The 4,940-nt window shown below is 31.6% G+C and overlaps 1 long non-coding RNA gene across 1 annotated transcript; it reads left to right on the forward strand.

The window, feature by feature from the left end:
• Positions 1-448: 448 nt before the first annotated feature.
• On the forward strand, positions 449-4,245 carry LOC120883273. The gene is made up of 3 exons (XR_005725722.1): positions 449-557; positions 3,906-3,910; positions 4,234-4,245. It is a non-coding gene; the product is annotated as an uncharacterized LOC120883273 (long non-coding RNA).
• The last annotated feature ends 695 nt before the right edge of the window (positions 4,246-4,940 follow it).

The following is a 4,940-nucleotide window of genomic DNA, read 5'->3' on the forward strand; positions in this document are numbered from 1 at the left end:
TAAATTTATGTTCTTAAATGTGGGAAAAGCTCCCATATACACATATATTTGTTTTCTGTATGAATATATATATATATACACATAGATATACATATAATTTCCTTTCTAAGATATGGCTTTAAGTTATGCTAACATTAGAAAATTATAGCATTAAAGAATATTAATTTCAAAGTGATGGTAATTTTAAGTCCTTTTTATGTATCTTTCTCTTCCTTTAATGTCAATGTATATGCTAATATTTTTGGATTTATTACAACTGTTTATTATTTATTTTATAATTACTAGATATTTTAGGGTTTCTATAAAATATGTATTTCAAGTAAATAAATAATTATTATAAATATTCTAAAAAGTATTAATTACCCACTGTATTTATTTTAAAACATTCATGTATTTTAGCATCACAAAGATACTTAAGACAAAAATAGTAACATTTCTAGTGGGAGGGATAAGGGATAGTTAGGGAATTTAGGATGGATATGTACATGCTGCTATATTTAGAACAGATAACCAACAAGGACCTACTGTATAGTACAGGGAACTCTGCTCAATATTATGTGGCAGCCTGGGTGGGAGAGGAGTTTGGAAGAAAATGGATACATGTATATGTATGGTTGAGTCACTCTGCTGTGCACCTGAAACTATAACAACATTTTTAATCAGCTGTATTCCAATATAACATAAAAAAGTTATATATATGTACATACATATAATATGTATGTATGTATCACCTGCATACATGCTAACTCACTTCAGTCAGGTCTGACTCTTTGTGTCTTTGTGACTCCAGGGACTGTGACTGAAACCTACCAGGCTCCTCTGTCCATGGGATTCTCCAGACAAGAATACTTGAGTGGGTTGCCATGCCATTCTCCAAGGGAATTTCCTGACCCAGGGATCGAACCTGCATCTCCTGTGATTCTTGCATTGCAGGCGAATTCCTTACTGCTGAGCCATCAGGCAGGTCCATGTATCATCTAGGGGAATCCTTTCACAATGTATATGTACATTAAATCATCACTTCCTACAATTTAAATACCTTTAAATTTTATTTACCAATTATATTTCAATAAAGATGGAAGGAAAAAAATGAAAAAATAACATTTTCTGATTTGCAGTGGTTTCTGAAGTCTCTTCTTCCAAATGTGAATTTTTGGATATTATAAGAAAAGCAATGACAATAAAGATAATTCCTTATTCTCTCATTTGCATTCAATATCATGCAAAGGAAGAAATTAATTATTTGGAAGATAATCCCAGCTTAAACAATTCATATCACACCTCACACTGCTTATACCCAAGATGCTCTGGGTTACTTATATTATGTTTTATCCTGGTAAGTACCATTGGTTTTGCCTACTTTTCTCTATTAAGTTTAACTTTAAATGAATGTGAACCCATTTTGAGTATTTCTTTCCATATATATATATATATTTAACCACTGTATTAGTTCTTTTTTATCTCACTCAGTTTATATTTGGTATTCAGAACAACATGATTTTCAACACATTTATAGAATGTGGAACCAAATAGAAGTATTGGTAGCTGGAGAGAAATATTACAGGAAATAATTTATTTTCCTATCTGTATTAATACTGGTATTTTTTCATCTACATTGAGAGAGCTACTTAATGTGGGGAGATTCAACATAAGTAAGAAAGCAGAAAAGAATTTTTAGAAAAACACATACATTACAGGATTTGATATCATCTTCTTAAAAATAAACCCTGTTTCTTTTTCATTATAATAATGAAGCAAATCACTTCCCTTTCTTCCCTTTGTAATTTACTTACTCATTTCAATAGACTATAACTCATCACTCAAAATTTTATCATTTACCCAAGAAGCAAATGTGGTCTAGAATGAGAGTTAATTTCTAAGTTATGCTTTCTTAGCTCTTTGGATGTAAAGATGGGGAGTCATTAAATTCACATTTCAGCTTTTATTCTTTGCCCTTTTAATACTCACATTTCCTTTCTGCCAGAGAAGATCAGAGAGGATGCCTTCAGTAAATGTGCCATGTTACCATCCTTTGGCTTTTAACTACAGATGCCCTATCCCTGATCTTAAATAAAGCATCTGCTTCTCTAGTGAGCTGTTACTTCTGGATGAAACCCGAAGAACATTTCTATTAGCCCTTTCCTGAGTGCACTTACAAGTTCTTTTTAAGTACTTCTAAAAAATAGAAAAATAATAACAGGTCTTCAACATTTCTTAAAAGATAAGACTGCTTCAGTAATACAAAAATAATATATTCATGAAACAAGCAAGGCTAGAGAGGTTAATCACTTCAAAAATCTAATTTAAGATGCAATTATGGATCACTTAGCCTGCTTCATGATGATCATGAGAATTCTAAATTGGAATGGGTAAGTTATAGCTAATTATTTCTTATTTATTTATTTTACAATGTAAGTTTTGTACATCTAATGTTACTGTATATCAGCCATCTGAATAAGAGGATCCTTTTTCATATAGTTCCATGAAAAAAAAATTGTATAGCAGAATTATGTATACTTATGGCTGATTCATGTTGTACAGTAGAAAGCAACACAACATTGCAAAGCAATTATCCTCCAATTAAAAATTAAAAAAAAGAAGAAAATACATGTTTCATTATTTACGAAAACACATACAATTTTTAGATATTTACTTCTATGAAGAAATGCCAAAAAGTTATTAAAGATTCTTAAGACATTGAAACTAAAGACAATTAAAAGACTCATTCTTTCTGACAGAACAGACATGAAATTTAGTATTTTCATAATTAATAGGGTGGAAAACAATTGCTTTATTACATATAGATATATGATTTTGTGTAATTTCAGACAAGAATCTGCATAACTTCTAGTTATCTGGTGGTCAGAATATTCCATTTTGGACACTTTTGCTATGATATGGAGGATAGTTAACACGTTTTTGAAAGTGATCTCTTCTTCTGAATGAGACAAATCTCCCCAAATCTATCCTAGATGTTACTACTACTACTACTAGATTTCTCAGACACTGATTTTGCATCCCTCGTTGTTTATGTCTTATCCTAGCTAACCAATGTCCATCTTAGGTAAAGAGAATTCTCTTTTACCCTTTTCATACCACTTACACAGCAAAGGAGCATAGCATGAATACATGAAATGAACAGTAAAATATTCCTCTCATTTTCTAAATATTAAAATTAATCAGACTTTTAAATGAAAACAAATATTGTATGATTCATTAAATATATATATTGAATATACTGAATATACAGTGAAATTAAAAACATGATCCTAAGGCTCATCTTTATGAATTTATAGTAAAAACTAAATAAATATATATCAGATAAAAATCTTTTCAAACTTAATGTAAATGTGAATGTTTCATTCCTGACTGCATGGAAGAGACTATTTTAAAACCTAACCTGAGTCATTAATTGCTATGGTAAATATCCCATAGCACTTTCTACAAATTGTATTTATAATATAAATGTTTTATATTTATATGTTTTAAGTAAAATATTTTAAAATCCTACACTTGAGCTCTGTTATTGAAGCCTTATGGGTTGTGTGTCTTTCCTCATGAACATTGCTTAGTCACTTACCCAATTTTCTTTGTGTATTTAATTGAATCCTTTAAAATTATGTGAATTAAATACTTACCTGGAGCTTCAGGAAATTTAACCATTTTAAAATACCATGTTTTCAAGAAATAAGCTATTGTTTTCTCAAAATATTTATCATCAGTGAATCAGTGAATCAGACTAAATCAAATACCTCACTTATGGGGTAGGTGGCTTCAGCAATAAGATTTGTTGTAGCATTAATATTTGAAAATTCGGCTCTTATACGAGTTGATCAGTAATTTCTATGAAGATGATTCATTTGCAACTTTGTGCAGATATTACTCAAAAAAGTAACAAATCTCAGGTAATGTAAACTCAGACTCATACAACTAATGAACCACGAAGATGATTCATAGCAAACATTTATCAGAAAGTCAAGGATGATAAGAAAAGGACAATTACAGTACAGACCTCGTCTTTCATGTCAATCTATGCCAAAACCAATACAGAATTGTAAAGTAAAAATTAAAAATAAATAAATAAATAAATTAAAAAAATAAAAAATAACATATCTAATAAACAATATGAATATATTTCTAATAAACAATATGAAGAAACACTACCATATATAAAACAGACAAACAACAAGGACCTACCATATAGCATAGGAATTATAGTCAATATCTTGTAAGAACCTATAATGGAAAAGAATCTTAAAAACATATATGCATATATATGCAATGGTAACCCACTCCAGTACTCTTGCCTGGAGAATCCCATGGATGGAGGAGCCTGGTAGGCTGCAGTTCATGGGGTCACTAGGAGTCGGACATGACTGAGCGACTTCACTTTCACTTTTCACTTTGATGCATTGGAGAAGGAAATGGCAACACACTCCAGTGTTCTTGCCTGGAGAATCCCAGGGATGGGGGAGCCTGGTGGGTTGCTGTCTCTGGGGTCACACAGAGTTGGACACGATTGAAGCTACTTAGCAGCAGCAGCATATATGCATGTGTATAACAGTCATATTGTTGTACATCTAACACCACCTTGCAAATCAACTATACTTTAATTTTAAAGATGCAAAAGAGAACCCAACAGAGAAAATATTTCAGAAGTAAGACATTCTGACCTCTGATATCTCCAGTGTGCATGTGGAAATAAAAGAATGCCATTTCATAACTTCCTCACTTGGGATCTCAGAAATATACTGGCTTTATCCCAGAGTGTCACTTGACAGACAGCTGGGCAGTCATCTGTCAAGGGACTGTCAATTCTGGCTTTCTGTGTTTTCTTTTTTGGCTTTTCAAGTTAGAGAATTGGCAACCAAGGCCAACAGCGGTTTGGACTTCAGTTATACACACTGACTGATGTGCAGTCGCCTCTTGGAATTTACTGC

This window comes from Oryx dammah, unplaced genomic scaffold (assembly GCF_014754425.2).
Source record: "Oryx dammah isolate SB20612 unplaced genomic scaffold, SCBI_Odam_1.1 HiC_scaffold_24, whole genome shotgun sequence".
NCBI lineage: Eukaryota > Metazoa > Chordata > Mammalia > Artiodactyla > Bovidae > Oryx > Oryx dammah.